The sequence below is a fragment of the Balaenoptera physalus genome (genome assembly GCF_965194825.1).
Source record: "Balaenoptera physalus genome assembly, chromosome: 10".
In the NCBI taxonomy this organism is placed as follows: Eukaryota; Metazoa; Chordata; class Mammalia; order Artiodactyla; family Balaenopteridae; genus Balaenoptera; species Balaenoptera physalus.
In genome coordinates, this window is record NC_138889.1 from 101,412,521 (window position 1) to 101,433,306 (window position 20,786).

At 37.9% G+C, this 20,786-nt stretch overlaps 1 protein-coding gene and 1 pseudogene across 2 annotated transcripts in view; one reads left to right on the forward strand and one right to left on the reverse strand.

Moving 5' to 3' along the window:
• The window catches only part of LOC309668481 (olfactory receptor 1165-like), a 269,123-nt gene extending 253,341 nt beyond the window's left edge, over positions 1-15,782 (forward strand). The window contains exon 2 of the mRNA XM_082478365.1: positions 12,267-15,782. The gene's annotated coding sequence lies outside the window, so the exon portion shown is untranslated. The remainder of the gene's footprint in view (positions 1-12,266) is intronic.
• A 135-nt stretch (positions 15,783-15,917) lies between these two features.
• Positions 15,918-19,945, reverse strand: LOC309668464 (pre-mRNA-splicing factor 18 pseudogene; annotated as a pseudogene). Its single transcript has one exon. The product of its transcript is annotated as a pre-mRNA-splicing factor 18 pseudogene (transcript).
• Positions 19,946-20,786: the final 841 nt, after the last annotated feature.

Genomic DNA, 20,786 nt, shown 5'->3' on the forward strand with positions numbered 1-20,786 from the left:
AAGAGAAGGAAAAGACCTACAATAACGAACCCAAAACAATTAAGAAAATGGTATTTGGAACATATATACTGATAATTACCTTAAATGTAAATGGATTAAATGCTCCAACCAAAAGTCATAGATTGGCTGAATGGATACAAAAACAAAGCCCGTATATATGCTGTCTACAAGAGATCCACTTCAGACCTAGGGACACATACAGACTGAAAGTAAGGGGATGGAAAAAGATATTACATGCAAATGGAAATCAAAAGAAAGCTGGAGTAGCAATTCTCATATCAGACAAAATAGAATTTAAAATAAAGACTATTACAAGAAACAAAGAAGGACACTACATAATGATCAAGAGATCAACCCAAGACAATATAACAATTGTAAATAATTATGCACCCAACATAACAGCACCTCAATACATAAGGCAAATGCTAACAACCATAAAAGGGGAAATCGACAGCAACACAATCAGAGTAGGGGATTTTAACACCCCACTTTCACCAATGGACAGATCATCCATATTGAAAATAAATAAGGAATCACAAGCTTTAAATGATACATTAAACAAGATGGACTTAATTGATATTTATGGGCCATTCATCCAAAAACAACAGAATACACTTTCTTCTCAAGTGCTCATGGAACATTCTCCAAGATAGATCATATCTTGGGTCACAAATCAAGCCTTGGTAAATTTAAGAAAATTGAAATCATATCAAGTATCTTTTCCAACCACAACGCTATGAGACTAGATATCAATTACAGGAAAAAATCTGTAAAAAAATACAAACACATGGAGGCTAAACAATACACTACTTAATAACCAAGAGATCACTGAAGAAATCAAAGAGGAAACCAAAAAATATCTAGAAACAAATGCCAATGAAAACATGACGACCCAAAGCCTATGAGATGCAGCGAAAGCAGTTCTAAGAGGGAAGTTTATAACAATACAATCCTACCTTAAGAAACAAAAAACATCTCAAATAAACTACCTAACCTTACACCTAAAGCAATTAGAGAAAGAAGAACAAAGAAACCCCAAAGTTAGGAGAAGGAAAGAAATCATAAAGATCAGATCAGAAATAAATGAAAAAGAAATGAAGGAAACTATACCAAAGATCAATAAAACTAAATGCTGGTTCTTTGAGAAGATAAACAAAATTGATAAACCATTAGCCAGACTCATCAAGAAAAAATGGGAGAAGACTCAAATCAATAGAATTAGAAGTGAAAAGAAGAAGTAACAACAGACACTGCAGAAATACAAAGGACCATGAGAGATTACTACAAGCAACTATATCCCAATAAAATGGACAACCTGGAAGAAATGGACAAATTCTTTGAAATGCACAACCTTCCGAGACTGAACCAGGAAGAAAGAGAAAATATGAACAGAGCAATCACAAACACTGAAATTGAAATGGTGATTAAAAATCTTCCAACAGGGGCTTCCCTGGTGGTGCAGTGGTTGAGAGTCTGCTTGCCAATGCAGGGGACACGGGTTCGAGCCCTGGTCTGGGAAGATCCCACATGCCGTGGAGCAACTAGGTCCGTGAGCCACAGTTGCTGAGCCTGCGCATCTGGAGCCTGTGCTCTGCAACAGGAGAGGCCGTGGTAATGAGAGGCCCGTGCAACCGTGATGAAGAGTGGCCCCCACTTGCCGCAACTAGAGAAAGCCCTTGCACAGAAACGAAGACCCAACCCAGCTATAAATAAATAAATAAATAAAAATTAAAAAAAAAAGATTAAAAAAATTAAACTGAAGGGGTTTGATAAAAAAATAAATAAATAAATAAATAAAAATAAAAAAAATCTTCCAGCAAACAAAAGCCCAGGACCAGATGGCTTCACAGGTGAATTCTATCAAACATTTAGAGAAGAGCTAACACCTATCCTTCTCAAACTCTTCCAAAATATAGCAGAGGGAGGAACACTCCCAAACTCATTCTACAAGGCCACCATCACCCTGATACCAAAACCAGACAAAGATGTCACAAAGAAAGAAAACTACAGGCCAATATCACTGATGAACATAGATGCAAAAATCCTCAACAAAATACTAGCAAAAAGAATCCAACAGCACATTAAAAGGATCATACACCCTGATCAAGTGGGGTTTATCCCAGGAATGCAAGGATTATTCAGTATACACAAATCAATCAATGTGATACACCATATTAACAAATTGAAGGAGAAAAACCATATGATCATCTCAATAGATGCAGAGAAAGCTTTCAACAAAATTCAGCACCCATTTATGATAAAAAAAATACCCTCCAGAAAGTAGGCATAGAGGGAACTTACCTCAACATAATAAAGGCCATATATGACAAACCCACAGCCAACATCATTCTCAATGGTGAAAAACTGAAACCATTTCCACTAAGATCAGGAACAAGACAAAGTTGCCCACTCTTACCACTAGTATTCAACATAGTTTTGGAAGTTTTAGCCACAGCAGTCGAGAAGAAAAAGAAATAAAAGGAATCCAAATCGGAAAAGAAGAAGTAAAGCTGTCACTCTTTGCAGATGACATGATACTACTATACAAAGAGAATCCTAAAGATGCTACCAGAAAACTACTAGAGCTAATGAATGGATTTGGTAAAGTAGCAGGATACAAAATTAATGCACAGAAATCTCTTGCATTCCTGTACACTAATGATGAAAAATCTGAAAGTGAAATTGAGAAAACACTCCCATTTACTATTGCAACAAAAAGAATAAAATATCTAGGAATAAACCTACCTAAGGAGACAAAAGACCTGTATGCAGAAAATTATAAGACACTGATGAAAGAAATTAAGGATGATACAAATAGATGGAGAGGTATACCATGTTCTTGGATTGGAAGAATCAACGTTGTGAAAATGACTATACTACCCAAAGCAATCTACAGATTCAGTGCAATCCCTATCAAACTACCACTGGCATTTTTCACAGAACTAGAACAAAAAGTCTCACAATTCGTATGGAAACACAAAAGACCCCGAATAGGGAGGGTGGGAGGGAGGGAGATGCAAGAGGGAAGAGACATGGGGATATATGTATATGTATTACTGATTCACTTTGTTATAAAGCAGAAACTAACACACCATTGTAAAGCAATTGTACTCCAATAAAGATGTTTTAAAAAAAAAGGAGTCTCCTCATATGCTCTGTTCCAATTATTGCATAAACCTGAAATGTAAATAAATGTACTGCTTTGAAAAGCACCTTATGACTCAACTCAAGCTGTTACCCTTTCTACCTAATAGTCTTTTACTAGTTACCTTCTCTAACACTTGAAAATACCTATTTCTTATATGATAGTATGACTTCATTTTGGCATTAGTTACCCTGTTGATTCTGAATCCATCTCTTTCTTGAATAAGGTAAGGAGACTCTTGGAAACATTTTCTACATACATCTCCATTAGAGATAGAAAATCTGTAGGTGGATCTAAAAACCCGTAAAGTGGTCATTCATTTAGGAAAGATATACCAGTTATTTTTGTGCAGACAGATAACTTTAAACTACAGAAATTCACAGAGAAATTGAAGAGGCCAAGAGCCTCTTGAATCAGGAAGATAAACTATTTACAAAAAAGTTTTAGTTGATAGATTCAGGATAGGTGTTGGAAAGCCCCACATGAATCTAAAGATGCCATGCTAGCTAGATAAAAGAGCAAGTTTCACGTTAAAATAGTACTAGCCAATCTAATGAACTGGTCAGAAAATGCACTATTAAATAACAACACAAGGAGCATTGGGCAAAAAAAGAAAAAGAAGGTTGTGAGATGATGGATATGTGAATGAGGTTGATAGTGGTGATAATTTCACAGTGTATACCTGTATCAAAATACAAAGTTATATACCTTAAATATATACAAATTTTTATCAATCATACCTCAGTAAAGCTAGGGAGGAAATGATAAGACAAAATAAAACTTAATACAGGTTAGGAAGTCCAGGTGTCCAAATTGGAAATAGGGTACAAAATAGAGAATCACGTAGTACTCTGCTTTCAATACTGAGGTGAAAGAAATCCCAAAAGGGAATATTTGGACGTCCCAAATAGGAGGAAATAGTTGATCTGGGTTCTGACCAGGGAATGATTAGCAATTGTTAGCAGTTGTCCAAGAGAGAATCCTTCCTTTCAAACATTGTATAAAGTAGTAATGGTCTGATTTGCACGATCACATATGTTTCATAAATCATCAGCTACACTTTAGGCTGTTTGGGTCCAGACTAGACTGAGAGGAGCAGAAAATATAGATCCCAGTCTTGACTGAATCAGTATTTTGTGCATCCATTAGTGCACTTATTTGCAATGTCAAACATTTACTGATGGCCTAGTGTAGAATCACTGGACACCTGTAATTGAACCAGATACCGTCTCTAGGAAGAGATTTAGGAAGTAACTACATGATTCAAAAGGAAAAAAAAAGATGCTGTTTTGCAAGGAAAGGGATGGATAGAGATGTAGGATTCATTCCCAGCCTAGAACAGCAGCCCCAGAGCCTGAGAGAGCCAAGTGGAAGGGTAGCTAGAGACCAAGACAGGATGAAGACTAAACAAATATCCATGAAGCAGAAGTGCAAAGCTCAACCATCAAGAGGATACCCTCCTAAAATGTGAAATCGCTCAAGAATAAAATCAATGAACTATCGATACACACAACAACTTGGATGAATGTCCAGGGAATTATGCTGAGTGAGAAAAACCAAAGCAAAAATTATACACTGTATGGTGCTCATCATATTTGAAATGACAAAATCTTAGAAATGGAGGACAAACAGATTAATGGTTACGAGGGTTAGAGATAGAATGAGGTAGGGCTAGGGGACGAGGAGGTGGTGGTTAAAAAAGAAGAATACAAGGGAACCTTGTGGTTTGGAAACTGTTCAGTATCTTTACTGTGGTGGTGTACAAAGGAAACTACAACAGGTGATAAAATGTTACAGAACTGAATACAAACACACAGACACAAACTGGGGAAATCTGAGTAAAATCAGTGGACTGCATCAATGTCAATATCCTGGTTGTGATATTATACTATAATTTTGCAAAATGCTGCCATTAGGGGTGCATTAGTTTTCTGTTGCTGCTCTAACAAATTACCACAAATTTAGTGGCCTAAAACAACACAAATATATTATCTTAGAGTTCTGGAAGTTAGCAGGTAAAAATGGGTTTCTAAATAAAAGTGTCACCAGGGCTGCGTTCCTTTGGGGAGATTCTAGAAAAATCTACTTTCTTAATTATTTTGGCTTCTAGAAGCCACCAGTATTCCTTGACTTATAGCCTATTTTCTCCATTTTCAAAGCCAGCATCACAACATCTTCAAATCTCTGACTCTCAATCTTATGCCCCCTCTTCCGATTTTAAGGAAAATCCAGAATAATCTTTCCATCTCTAGGTCAGCTGATTAGCAACCTTAATTCCATCTGCAACCTTATTTCCTCTTTTCCATGTAACCTAACACATTTAGAGATTCCAGGTGGAGGATACAAAGATCTTTGGGAACTGCCTATCACAGGAGGAATCTGGGCAAACTGTACAAAGGATCTCACTGTATTATTTCTTACAACTGCACGTAAATCTATAATCATCTCAACAAAAATTCAATTAAAAATACATTTGGTGAAAATGTTTTTTAATCTATCCTGTAATTAACTTCATTTTGAATTGTGTTGATCGTTGTTTTCTCATACACACATATCTTCCACCATCCTGAACTTGCCCTCTGCTACAGGGGAAGAAAAAGTCCTGCACCACAGATGTCTTGCTCCTGACATCTCTCATCATTCTCTTTGGGGCTCTCTCTTACAGGTACTAACAGCCTAAATCTACCAACTCCCAAGAGTAAGGAAAAGCATCATCATCTTGTGGCATTATGATTCCATGTTAAACCTCCTTATCTACTGCCTATGAAATGAGGAAGTAAAAGAAGCTATACAATCAATAAGGAATAAGTCCTTCTTGCTCGGACATAAATTACTAACACTGAATGAGAGACATATCCAAGTGGTTAGTGTTCTACTGCATTTGCTGATATCACATTGGCCATAGCAAATCACATGGCTAACCCAGATTGAAAGATTTGGGGTAATTGACTCTACCACTTAATGGAAGGCTCTGCAATATCACCTTGAAATGCTGAAGCTGCATTGAAGGAAAGAATTTGTGACCATTTTATAACATACCCACCATGCTTTTGCCTGTAGTAAATATTTTTTTATACCATATGTTATTGCTTGTATGTGGAATCTAAAATACAACACAAATGAACTTATCCATGAAACAGAAACAGACTCATAGACATAGAGAACAGACTTGTGGTTGCCAAGTGGGAGGTGTGGTGGGGGAGGGATAGATTGGAAATTTGGGGTTAGAAGATGCAAATTGTTATATGTAGGATGGATAAACAACAAGGTCCTACTGTACAGCACAGGGAACTATATTCAATATCCTGTGATAAATCATAATGGAAAAGAATATGAAAAAAATATATATGTATAACTGAATCACATTGCTCTACACCAGAAATTAACACAACATTGGAAATCAACTATACTTCAATAAAACTTTAAAAATATATATTTTTTTAGCTGACACCCTGGTCAGGATATGATTCATACTGCCATAGGTGTATATATGAGAAACATGCAAATATAATCCCTGTAAACACAATGATAATGTGTAGTTTGCTCATTACTGTAACCCCAGTATCCAATAATTCAGGAATTTATTAGGTGCTCATGAAATTCTTACTAAAAGAATGAGTAGAGATTGCACCAAAAAACCTAACTGTGGTCAGTGCAGTGAGAAAGAATGCTAGCTACAGCACAGTACAGCTAACTGTTCTTGTAGTATCCCATATTATAAGGGCTTTGGGGATCCAACGACTGTCTCTAAGACATTATGATGGAGGCTCAATTCTTCAACCAAAATTGGAAGTCAAAGATTAGCAAAAATGACTAACTTAATAGAAAATATTTGTCTAGACCAAGATGGAAGAAAATATGGTATCACACAAAAGTTTTGAACAAGAATGACATGGAGAAGAGAATCTCTACAGAAGCTTAAGACAAAGAATCTATTCACCACCCCCTATTTATATATGGCAAAATATACTTGTTTTTTTATCCACTGTCCATTCTCCTCTTATTCCTTCCTAAAAAGAACCCAATATTATATGGAAGGTGATGCAGCCTGATAAATAACTATATTACTTTTCAGCTTCCACTGTAGCTACAGTGTTATGTGTCTTAGTTTGGGTTCCTGAGATATGGCCTTGGGTAAAGGTAATATATGGGGGGGGGGGTGCAGTGAAGAAGTAACCTTACCTAAAGAAAGGTCTGGCCTTTGCCTTCACCTACATGGAGTTGATCTCTAAGCCCCTGAAATACCTACCCTAAAAGGAGGATCTTTGTTTGCCTGGAGGCTTTGGCCACTAGACAGTCTGACAATGTGATATGTGATGGGGGCTTTGGGATATGCCCTATCAGTTCTAACCTCCAGAGGAACTGGGAACCAAAGGTATAACACTGAACCTCTAGGAGGGATTGAGAAGTAAAGACCAGCCACATGAGCAATGACATAGAGCCCAAAAAAGAACTGTGCACACCCAAGGCTCAGGTGAGCTTCCGGGTTGGCCAGGCTCCGTGCATATTGCCACATGTTGACACGTGGGGGGGTAACGCATACCTGAGGATGATGGAAGCTTCAGGTTTGGAATCCTCATAGACATTGCCCTCTATGCATCTTCCTTTGACTGGTTATAATTTGTATCCTTTTGCTATACTAATACTGTAACTGTACATATAGTGCTTTCCTGATGTGTAAGTCAGGAAAGGCTCTAAGAAAATTTCATAGACTGAGTGGCTTCTAAACAACAGAAATTTAATTCTCACAGTTCTGGAAGTTAGAAGTCTGAAATCAGGGTGCCAGCAAAGTTGGGGTCTGGTAAGAGTGTTCTTCTCCACTGCAGACTGCTGCCCTGTTATTGTGTCTTCACAAGATGGATAAACAACTGGAGAACAGTCTGGGGTCTCTTTTAAGGGCAATAGTCCCATTCATTTGGTCTGCTCCCTCATGATTTAATTATTTCCCAAAGGCCCCACCTCCTAATACTGTCACACAATGGGTTAGGATTTCAACAGATGAATTGTAGAGGGACAGAAACATTCAAGCCATAACATAGAGTGATTTTAGTGAATTATCAAATCTGAGGATGATTGTGGAGACCCCTAATGAGAGGTGCAATTGAGAGTGGCTCTGAGGACCCTTGAGTTTTTGACTAGTGTCTAACTGACATCAGTCCTATGGGAACTGTTCCCTCATACTATGCAGTTGACTAAGCTTTTGGAAGAGAATTATCCTAAGCAGCACAGGGAGGGAGCAGGAATAATGAGATAGAAGGACAAAAGCAAGGAAAGGATGAATAACTTAGCTGACTGACACCCAGGAAACTGAAACTCAATCCCACAGGGAACTTTGGTAAACTATGTAGAATGTCCTACACAGCTGTCCTTGTAAAGAACAAGAGCTTAAGACAATTATTCACTTCCCCTCCCCCATTGCTTGACGGTCACACAATATCTTGCATGGCTTCTGGGATATTCCTGAGACAGAGATGCAGAGAGATACTGTAGGAAACCTGCATTCCACTGCAGATGCACTGAAATTGAGTAGCTGAGATGTGGTGTAGGGCACAGAGGTTTCTGCTACTCCAGGTAACACAGTTCTAGCCAGTGAGATCTAAGTAGACGTCTGCTGGATTTGGAGAAAGCTTTTGTTTTCCTGATCAAGGGTGTGTATGTGGTTATCACTCTACCCTCCAGGATCCTTTTCCTGCTTTGAAAGGGAATGTGACGTCTAGCGCTATAATAGACATGTTAGACTGTGAAGCAACCAGCATATGGGAAAGATTATGCAAATCACAAAATGTGAGTTTTGACTTCCAAACTAATGCTAGGAAGGAAATATAAGTCTCTGTCTTTGCCAAAGTAACAGCCAAAAGTAAGTTGGATTTTCATCTACTTGCAGTGGAACACACTGCTAACTGAGACACTGGTCATTCCAATAAGGAATGTTGAACGTCAGCTCACCACCCTTTGGCAATAACTTTCCTTCAGACAAGAAGCTACAGACTCATTGAATCTCGCTTTCTCCTTTCATAGATTAAAGGTTTAGCCCTAGCAGCATCATAGCCAAACGCTACTCAAAATCTCCTATTCTACAGACTGTTATCTGAAGTATTCTGATGGTGTAAACTGTAACTGGAAGAAAGGGTGTCTTTATCCAGGACTGACTTTTAAAATATAAACATTATTAGAAAAAAAGAAAGAAGGGATCGAGTCAATTTTTTTCTTCAAATTAAAAAATGGTCAAAGTGGTAATGTAAAAAAATTATTCACATAATAGTAACTCTATTTGTCTGATTAGGGACATAGGGACTTAAACTGAGATTAGCTTTGGATTTCTTTTTTCCAGATAGCCCTATTTTTAGCTGATTATGGTGACAAGGTCAATTTTCTAGAACTGAACACAAATTCTTAGACGTAGTAAAATTTGCTCAACCTGATTCACAAGAAAAAATTTTAATGGAGCTGTTCTATGACAAGACAACACACAGACAAAAAAGTCCCTAATGACATAACATGATTAAATATATCTTCTCTAGAGAAAGCGTAAATGTTCTCCAGCTGAAAATAACTACTGAACATTGTTTATTCCGATTCCATTACAGCCCCTGGAAGCTCAGGTTCTCAAGGGAGAAAGTATTGATCCCTTAGGCTCCAGCTTTAAACTCCCCAGTTAGAAGGAAGCACACAGAGACCTTGGTGGACAAGTTGCCTGTACCAGTTGCAGAAAGAGAATCTGGATGCAACTCTCATGTAAGTAAAACAAAGCACAGCCCATTTTTCAAAATCAGCCATGTGTCATCCCAGTGTGTGCTGGAAATGGAGCAAAGGGGTCAGAGCCAAAGTTCTAGAAGTTTCATCCCAAGACCCAGGAACGAAGGCTTCATCCCTGGTGACACAGTGGAAATGGAGTGAGGGAAGAGAACTGGGTGGGCTGTGTTGCCTGAGAAGGATATGAATGAACAAATGATTGAAAGATTAAACGAATGAATGAATGAATGAGTAGTGAGTAGTTTATGGCTTTAGTGTGTTATCTGCATGTGTTATGATCAGTTTTGAGTGCCCGTTCAATGTCTGGCCCTGTGCTGGGTAGTTTATATAAATCACATCACTTTAAGTCACAGCATTACAAAGCAGACTTGACTTCTTTCCCTTCCCGTTCCTTCTTAAAACAATTAAAGCTATTTTAAAATGAAAAGTTGATGAAGTTTAAAAGTTTAAAGACTTCCTCTCCCTACTCACATGCCCAGGGATAGTCATGAAAAGTTTGGTGTGAATCGTTCCAGAGCTTTTTCATGGATAAATTTTTAAAAATGAGAAAAGGAGAGAGAGGGAGTAAAAAAAAAACAAAAAAACAAGTTTTATTTTAAGAGGGTCCAGCTCTACATATTATTCTGCAACTTTCTTTGTTCATTTGACAATATTATATGATCACCTTTTCATAAGAGTATATATTTATCACGTGCTTTTTGGACTATGTATTGATTCATAATATGAATCTATTCTGATTTATTTAACTCTATTTCCAAACTTTTGCTATTGTACAGTGTCACAATGAGCATTATTACCTTCTAAGTAATTCTGTGATCCCTGTTTTATATAAGGTAGAATTGAGGATGGGGGAGTTATATCATTTGTCTCTATGAGGTGGTGGGACCATATTTCAAACCCAGGTACTTTCTACTGCACAGTGCTTAATACAAATGAAGCTTCAAAAGCACCAGGTTTCAGTGTAGGTTAAGCATGTTCAGGATACTCAGGTTCTTGTGTGTGTGTTTGTGTGGTGTTCTTTGTACTGGTTTTTACATAGCTCTTGAAAACTGTCATGTCATACATTTTATTTGAATTCAAAATGATTAAGTTAACATAGCAAATCTCATTATCTCATCAAGATACTAGTTTAAGTGGACTCATGACCTATGCTAGCTTCTTCTGACAAGTGCTATCACCCACTGGGTGGAAGCCTCCTTGAAAGGGTTGCATTTCATCTATTTTACAGCAAATTTACCTGAGGAGGCAAATCACACATACTTATTAGCCTTTAGCCCTCACTAAATGTTGAAAGAAGAGAATTGTTTCTTCTTCTTTCACGACGGAGTTATCCCACTCTGTTCATTTCTCAGGCTGTTTGAAAGATCCAGACTCTCCACATCAACCACAGGTTTGCTTTGCTATACTCCCCACCACTAAAGGCACCTTCTTATCCCAAACTGACTGTCGCATCTGTGGAGCTACAGCTCTGCCTGGCATTACAGACACCAGAGTAAGGAGCCCTCTAGTGATGTATGGGGATGTGGGGTTTTTTGTGAGGAACTTCTGTCATTGCACAATATTTAAGGTGCATAAAAATACATTTAAAATAACGTAACAACCGTTCATATAGCCACCATCTAACGTCTGCAACATTTTTGGGGTTTTTTTTTTTAACATCTTTATTGGAGTATAATTGCTTTACAATGTTGTGTTAGTTTCTGCTTTATAACAAAGTGAATCAGCTATATGTATACATATACCCCCATATCTCCTCCCTCTTGCATCTCCCTCCCACCCTCCCTATCCCACCCCTTTAGGTGGTCACAAAGCACCGAGCTGATCTCCCTGTGCTATGCGGCTGCTTCCCACTAGCTATCGATTTTACATTTGGTAGTATGTATAAGTCCATGCCACTCTCTCACTTCGTCCCAGCTTACCCTTCCCCCTCCCCGTGTCCTCAAGTCCATTCTCTATGTCTGCGTCTTTATTCCTGTCCTGCCCCTGGGTTCTTCAGAACCATTTTTTATTTTCTTTAGATTCCATAGGTATGTATATGGAAACATATCATATGCTAAAAATAGCATACGGTATTTGTTTTTCGCTTTCTGACTTCACTCTGTATGACAGACTCTACGTCCATCCACCTCACTACAAATAACTCAATTTCGTTTCTTTTTATGGCTGAGTAATATTCCATTGTATATATGTGCCACATCTTCTTTATCCATTCATCTATCGATGGACACTTAGGTTGCTTCCATGTCCTGGCTATTGTAAATAGAGCTGCAATGAACATTGTTGTACATGACTCTTTTTGAATTATGGTTTTCTCAGGGTATATGCCCAGTAGTGGGATTGCTGGATCGTATGGTAGTTCTATTTTTAGTTTTTTAAGGAACCTCCATACTGTTCTCCATAGTGACTGTATCAATTTACATTCCCACCAACAGTGCAAGAGGATTCCCTTTTCTCCACACCCTCTCCAGCATTTGTTGTTTGTAGATTTTCTGATGATGCCCATTCTAAGTGTTAGGTAATACCTCACTGTAGTTTTGATTTGCATTTCTCTAAAAATTAGTGATGTTGAGCAGCTTTTCATGTGCTTCTTGGTCATCTGTATGTCTTCTTTGGAGAAATGTCTATTTAGGTCTTCTGCCCATTTTTGGATTGGGTTGTTTGTTTTTGTAATATTGAGCTGCAGGAGCTGTTTATATATTTTGGAGATTAATTCTTTGTCCGTTGATTTGTTTGTAAATATTTTCTCGCATTCTGAGGGTTGTCTTTTCCTCTTGTTTATGGTTTTCTTTGCTGTGCAAAAGCTTTGAAGTTTCATTAGGTCCCATTTGTTTATTTTTGTTTTTATTTCCATTATTCTAGGAGGTGGATCAAAAAAGATCTTGCTGTGATTTATGTCAAAGAGTGTTCTTCCTATGTTTTCCTCTAAGAGTTTTATAGTGTCCAGTCTTACATTTAGGTCTCGAATGCATTTTGAGTTTATTTTTGTGTATGGTGTTAGGGAGTGTTCTAATTTCATTCTTTTACATGTAGCTGTCCAGTTTTCCCAGCACCACTTATTGAAGAGACTGTCTTTTCTCCATTGTATATCCTTGCCTCCTTTGTCATAGATTAGTTGACCATAGGTGCATGGGTTTATCTCTGGGCTTTCTATCTTGTTCCATTGACCTATGTTTCTCTTTTTGTGCCAGTACCATATTGTCTTGATTACTGTAGCTTTATAGTATAGTCTGAAGTCAGGGAGTCTGATTCCTCCAGCTCCGTTTTTTTCCCTCAAGACTGCTTTGGCTCTTCGGGGTCTTTTGTGTCTCCATACAAATTTTAAGATTTTTTGTTCTAGTTCTGTAAAAAATGCCATTGGTAATTTGATAGGGATTGCACTGAATCTTTAGATTGCTTTGTGTAGTATAGTCATTCTCACAATATTAATTCTTCCAATCCAAGAACATGGTATATCTCTCCATCTGTTGGTATCATCTTTATTTTCTTTCATCAGTGTCTTATAGTTTTCTGCATACAGGTCTTTTGTCTCCCTAGGTAGGTTTATTCCTAGGTATTTTATTCTTTTTGTTGCAATGGTAAATGGGAGTGTTTCCTTAATTTATCTTTCAGATTTTTGGTCATTAGTGTATAGGAATGCAAGAGATTTCTGTGCATTAATTTTGTATCCTGCAGCTTTACCAAGTTCATTGATTAGCTCTAGTAGTTTTCTGGTAGCATCTTTAGGATTCTCTATGTATAGTATCATGTCATCTGCAAACAGTGACAGTTTTACTTCTTCTTTTCCCATTTGGATTCCTTTTATTTCTTTTTCTTCTCTGATTGCTGTGGCTAGGACTTCCAAAACTATGTTGAATAATAGTGGCGAGAGTGGACAACCTTGTCTTGTGCCTGATCTTAGAGGAAATGCTTTCACTTTTTTACCATTGAGAATGATGTTTGCTGTGGGTTTGTCCTATATAGCCTTTATTATGTTGAGGTAGGTTCCCTCTATGCCCACTTTCTGGAGAGTTTTTATCATAAATCAGTGTTGAATTTTGTCAGAAGCTTTTTCTGCATCTTTTGAGATGATCATATGGTTTTTATTCTTCAATTTGTTAATATGGTGTATCAGATTGATTGGTTTGCATATGTTGAAAAATTCTTGCATCCCTGGGATAAATCCCACTTGATCGTGGTGTATGATCCTTTTAATGTGTTGTTGGATTCTGTTTGCTAGTATTTTTTGAGGATTTTTGCATTTATATTCATCAGTGATATTGGTCTGTAATTTTCTTTTTTTGTAGTATTTTGGTCTGGTTTTGGTATCAGGGTGATGGTGGCCTCATAGAATGAGTTTGGAGTGTTCCTTCCTCCACAATTTTTTGGAAGAGTTTGAGAAGGATGGGTGTTAGCTCTTCTCTAAATGTTTGATAGCATTCACCTGTGAAGCCATCTGGTCCTGGACGTTTGTTTGTTGGAAGATTTCTAATCACAGTTTCACTTTCATTACTTGTGATTGGTCTGTTCATATTTTCTGTTTCTTCCTGGTTCAGTCTTGGAAGGTTATACCTTTCTAAGAATTTGTCCATTTCTTTCAGGTTGTCCATTTTATTGGCATAGAGTTGCTTGTAGTAGTCTCTTAGGATGCTTTGCATTTCTGCTGTATCTGTTGTAACTTCTCCTTTTTCATTTCTAATTTTATTGATTTGAGTCCTCTCCCTCTTTTTCTTGATGAGTCTGGCTAATGGTTTATCAATTTTGTTTATCTCCTCAAAGAGCCAGGTTTTACTTTTATTGATCTTTGCTATTGTTTTCTTTGTTTCTATTTCATTTATTTCTGCTCTGATCTTTATGATTTCTTTCCCTCTTCTAACTTTGGGTTTTCTTTATTCTTCTTTCTCTAGTTCCTTTAGGTGTAAGGTTAGATTGTTTATTTGAGATTTTTCTTGTTTCTTGAGGTAGGCTTGTATAGCTATAAACTTCCCTCTTAGAACTGCTTTTGCTGCATCCCATAGGTTTTGGTCGTCGTGTTTTCACTGCCATTTGTCTCTAGGTATTTTTTGATTTCCTCTTTGATTTCTTCAGTGATCTCTCTGTTATTTAGTAACGTATTGTTTAGCCTCCAAGTGTTTGTTTTTTCTTACTTTTTTTCCCTGTAATTCATTACTAATCTCATAGCTTTGTGGTCAGAAAAGATGCATGTTATGATTTCAGTTTTCTTAAATTTACTGAGGCTTGATTTGTGACCCAAGATGTGATCTATCCTGGAGAATGTTCCATGCACACTTGAGAAGAAAGTTTAATCTGCTGTTTTTGGTGGAATGTCCTATAAATATCAATTAAATCTATCAGGTCTATTTTGTCATTTGAAGCTTCTGTCTCCTTATTTATTTTCATTTTGGATGATCTGTCCATTGGTGTAAGTGAGGTGCTAAAGTCCCCCACTATTGTAGGTTACTGTCGATTTCCTCTTTTATAACTGTTAGCAGTTGCTTACGTATTGAGGTGCTCCTATGTTGGGTGCATATATATTTATGATTGTTATATCTTCCTCTTGGATTGATCCCTTGATCATTATGTAGTGTGCTTCCTTGTCTCTTGTAACATTCTTTATTTTAAAGTCTATTTCATCTGATATGAGTATAGCTACTCCAGCTTTCTTTTGATTTCCATTTGCATGGAATATCTTTTTCCATCCCCTCACTTTTAGTCTGTATGCGTCCCCAGGTCTGAAGTGGGTCTCTTGTAGACAGCATATATATGGGTCTTGGTTTTGTATCCATTCAGCAAGCCTGTGTCTTTTGGTTGGAGCATTTAATCCATTCACGTTTAAGGTAATTATCGATATGTATGTTCCTATGACCATTTTCTTAATTATTTTGGGTTTGTTATTGTAGGTCCTTTTCTTCTCTTGTGTTTCCCACTTAGAGAAGTTCCTGTAGCATTTGTTGTAGAGCTGGTTTGGTGGTGCTGAATTCGCTTAGCTTTTGCTTGTCTGTAAAGCTTTTGATTTCTCCATCGAATGTGAATGAGATCCTTGCCGGGTAGGGTAATCTTGGTTGTAGGTTCTTCCCTTTCATCACTTAAAGTATATCATGCCACTCCCTTCTGGCTTGTAGAGTTTCTGCTGAGAAATCAGCTGTTAACCTTATGGGAGTTCCCTTGTATGTTATTTGTCATTTTTCCCTTGCTGCTTTCAATAATTTTTCTTTGTCTTTAATTTTTTCCAATTTGATTACTATGTGTCTCGGCGTGTTTCTCCTTGGGTTTATCCTGTATGGGACTCTCTGTACTTCCTGGACTTGGGTGGCTATTTCCTTTCCCATGTTAGGGAAGTTTTCGACTATAATCTCTTCAAATATTTTCTCTGATCCTTTCTCTCTCCCTTCTCCTTCTGGGACCCTTATAATGCGAATGTTGTTGCGTTTAATGTTGTCCCAGAGGTCTCTTAGGCTGTCTTCATTTCTTTTCATTCTTTTTTCTTTAGTCTGTTCTGCAGCAGTGAATTCCACCATTCTGTTTTCCAGGTCACTTATCCGTTCTTCTGCCTCAGTTATTCTGCTATTGATTCCTTCTAGTGTAGTTTTCACTTCAGTTATTGTATTGTTCATCTCTGTTTGTTTGTTCTTTAATTCTTCTAGGTCTTTGTTCAACATTTCTTGCATCTTCTCGATCTTTGCCTCCATTGTTTCCCCGAGGTCCTAGATCATCTTCACTATCATTATTCTGAATTCTTTTTCTGGAAGTTTGCCTATCTCCACTTCATTTAGTTGTTTTTCTGGGGTTTTATCCTGGTCCTTCATCTGGTAAATAGCCCTCTGCATTTTCATCTTGTCTATCCTTCTCTGAATGTGGTTTTTATTCCACAGGCTGCAGGATTGTAGTTCTTCTTGCTTCTGCTGTCTGCCCTCTGGTGGATGAGGCTATCTAAGAGGCTTATGCAAGTTTCCTACACAGTGTTCTCTTGGTTGCTCTTCTTCCTTAGCTCTACCCTACTTGCCAAGACACAAGTGTATATTATTTTTCACCTATATCCATGCAATAGCCTCCTCACTGAACTCTGAATTCTCATTCTTTTCTTGCTGCTAGTTACAATCTGAGAACACACAATTATGCTGCTCATTCTTTCCAATGATTACCACTCCTCCAGCTTTCTTTTGATTTCCTTTTGCATGGAATATCTTTTTCCATCCCATCACTTTCAGTCTGTCTGTGTCCCCAGGTCTGAAGTGGATCTCTTGTAGACAACATAAATATGGGTCTTGTTTTTGTATCCGTTCAGCCAGTCTATGTCTTTTGGTTGGAGCATTTAATCCATTTACATTTAAGGTAATTATCGATATGTATGTTCCTATGACCATTTTCTTAATTGTTTTGGGTTTGTTATTGTAGGTCTTTTCCTTCTCTTGTGTTTCCTGACTAGAGAAGTTCCTTTAGCATTTGTTGTAAAGCTGGTTCGGTGGTGCTGAATTCTCTTAGCTTTTGCTTGTCTGTAAAGGTTTTAATTACTCTGTCAAATCTGAATGATATCCTTGCTGGGTAGAGTAATCTTGGTTGTAGGTTTTCCCCTTTGATCACTTTAAATTTGTCCTGCCACTCCCTCCTGGCTTGTAGAGTTTCTGCTGAAAGTTCAGCTCTTAACCTTATGGTGATTCCCTTGTATGTTATTTGTTGCTTTTCCCTTGCTGCTTTTAATATTTTTCCTTAGTATTTAATTTTTTTTTAGCATTTACATTCAAATCTATTGCAAGATGGCAAAAGTTCAGCAACATTTAAGTACTATCAAGTTTCATTAAATGATTCCATGTTTTTGGTGAAAAATGTAAAAATATTTTTCTATAAACACTTCATAAGAGGCAATGTGAAAATTACCATATTTTTCAGAAATAATTAAGTCCATCTTCAAATGTTCCTTTTTAATCCTCTAACTGCAACTTTCATATCTAGAGGGGAAAAGTTATTTTAAACCCTGCCCTGTGACTGTTGTCTACACATTTAAATTATGGGGAAAAGTCTTTAGAACTTAATTTTTCTAGTATTTAAAATAAAAGCAAGACACAAAAATCACTTGGCAGTCAGATGTGACATGAGAGCCAACACAGTTCTGAAAACCAACAGTTGCATTAGGCAGAACTCAGAGACCAGAAACTCCCTTTTTCTTCTTTCCTCATGCCTGTTGGTAATTCTGGAAGTCCATGCCAGTCTTCCTTAAGTTTCTTGTTGATATTTACAGACCACACACAGATCTCATAGTGCATTGTACTCCACACATTTTGATGAATCTGTAGGAAAGTGCTTCTGGCAAATGGTCATTAACCTCTTCAGTCCCTGAATATATTTCCACTGTGTCTCATCATTTAAAACATGTGCAACATTCTTGGAAAAAAATCTTTTCCCTACCAGTTCTGGCAAGGATGCCAACCACAGTGACACCAATGGGCCAAAGGGCATTTCCAATGACCATCTGAAGATAAGCATCATTAACCTTCACATATTCCCTCTGCAACATGAATTTAATGATATCTGTTATGGATTCTTTAATATTGGCAGGAAGATTCCTTTTCCGTAGCTTTCTGAAAAGGGGTCTGAGATAGGACTCAGTCTGTTCTGAGTAGCACTGTTCAGTTTACCCTGCATGCTGTGCTTCACATAATCCTCTCTGACATTCAGCTCCTTAGCACAAACACCAAGAAGAAACTTAAGGAATTTGGTAATGATGTCCATGTCTTTATGATCATCACCTTTTCCTAAAGACTATCCCAGTGCCTCTAACTCTTCAGTTGTGGTGTTTTCTTCATGAACTTTCAAATCATTCTGGGTGTCCTACTCTCCAGGTTCTTGGCCACCCACAAGTTCATTGAGATACTGCTGATCAATCTTATCCAAAGCTGCTTTCAGATCATTCCTCAATCCCTTGTTAACTTCCGGTGTGAGGATCTCTATTTTTCTTAAATGCTGAAAAGCATCATAATCAGTTTCTCCAAAGAGTCTGATTGGTTCTCCTCTTTCTCTTAATCTCCTGATAACCTCTTGCCTAGAAAGAGTCATGGGTAATTTTTCTTCTGCCAGTTCAAATTCTAATACTGAATTCAATGAAGTTAATGGTTCTGGTCCTCCTCTTTTGACTGTATCTTGTAGCCACATCTTTCAAAATATGGTTCCTCTTCTTTTTTTGCAAATTCACAACACGTGAAATATTTTTTATTTTCCACCAGCAGGTTCCTGTCCTCCACCAGCTGCATCTTCTGGAGGATCTCTGATTTCAGAACATCCATCTCACTGCCCGGGTTGAAGCTCGAGTTTTCTTTTTCTCTCTCTGGCTCATTGGACCAAGCCTTTTGTCTCAGCCAGCTGCCACAAACCCACTACACAGCTGTATTTAAATTTTGATAGTTTGATTAATATGTTTCTTGGCGAGCTTCTCCTTGGATTTATCCTGTATGGGACTCTCTCTGCTTCCTGGACTTGACTGACTATTTCCTTTCCCATGTTAGGGAAGTTTTCAACTATAATCTCTTCAAATATTTTCTCAGACCCTTTCTTTGTCTCTTCTTCTTCTGGGACCCCTATAATTTGAATGTTGGTACTTTAATGTTGTCCCAGAGGTCTCTGAGACTGTCCTCAATTCTTTTCTTTCCTTTTTCTTTATTCTGCTCTGTGGTAGTTACTTCCACTATTTTATCTTCCAGGTCACTTATCCATTCTTCTGCCTCATTTATTCTGCTATTGATTCCTTGTAGAGAATTTTTAATTTCATTTATTGTGTTGTTCATCGTGGTTTGTTTGCTCGCTCTTTAGTTCTTCTAGGTCCCTGTTAAACGTTTCTTTTATTTTCTCCATCCTATTTCCAAGATTTTGGATCATCTTTACTATCATTACTCTGAATTCTTTTTCAGGTAGACTGCCTATTTCCTCTTCATTTGTTTGGTCTGGTGGGTTTTTACCTTGCTCCTTCATCTGCTGCATATTTCTCTGTCTTCTCATTTTGTTTAACTTACTGTGTGTGGAGTCTCCTTTTCACAGGCTACAGGTTCGTAGTTCCCGTTGTTTTTGGTGTCTGCCTCCAGTGGATAAGGTTGGTTCAGTAGGTTGTGTAGGCTTCCTGGTGGAGGGGACTGGTGCCTGTGTTCTGGTGGTTAGGGCTGGATCTTGTCTTTCTGGTGGGCAGGGCCACGTCCAGTGGTGTGTTTTGGGGTGTCTGTGAACTTAGTATGATTTTAGGCAGCCTCTCTGCTAATGGGTGGGGTTGTGTCCCTGTCTTGCTATTTGTTTGGCATGGGGTGTCCAGCACTGGAACTTGCTGGCCGTTGAGTGGAGCTGGGTCTTAACGTTGAGACAGAGATCTCTGGGAGAGCTCTCGCCAATTGATATTATGTGGGGCCAGGAGGTCTCTGGTGGACCAATGTCCTGAACTCAGCTCTTCCACCTCAGAGGCTTAGGCCTGACACCAGGCAGGAGCACCAAGACCCTGTCAGCCACACGGCTCAGAAGAGGGAGAAAAAAAAAGAAAGAAAAATAAAATAATTAAAATTTAAAAATTATTAAAATAAAAATAAATTTTTAAGTGATAAAAAAAAAAGAAGAGAACAACCAAACCAATAAAGAAATCCACGAATGATATCAAGCACCTAAAACTATACTAACATAAACATAAAAATCAGAAACAAGTCAGTCGCATACAGCAAACCCTAAGTCTACAGTTGCTCCCAAAGTCCACTGCCTCAATTTTGGGATGATACATTGTCTATTCAGGTATTCCACAGATGCAGGGTACATCAAGTTGACTGTGGGGATTTAATCCGCTGCTCCTGAGGCTGCTGGGAGAGATTTCCCTTTCTCTTCTTTGTTCGCACAGCTCCTGGGGTTCACCTTTGGATTTGGCCCCACCTCTGCATATAGGTCGCCTGAG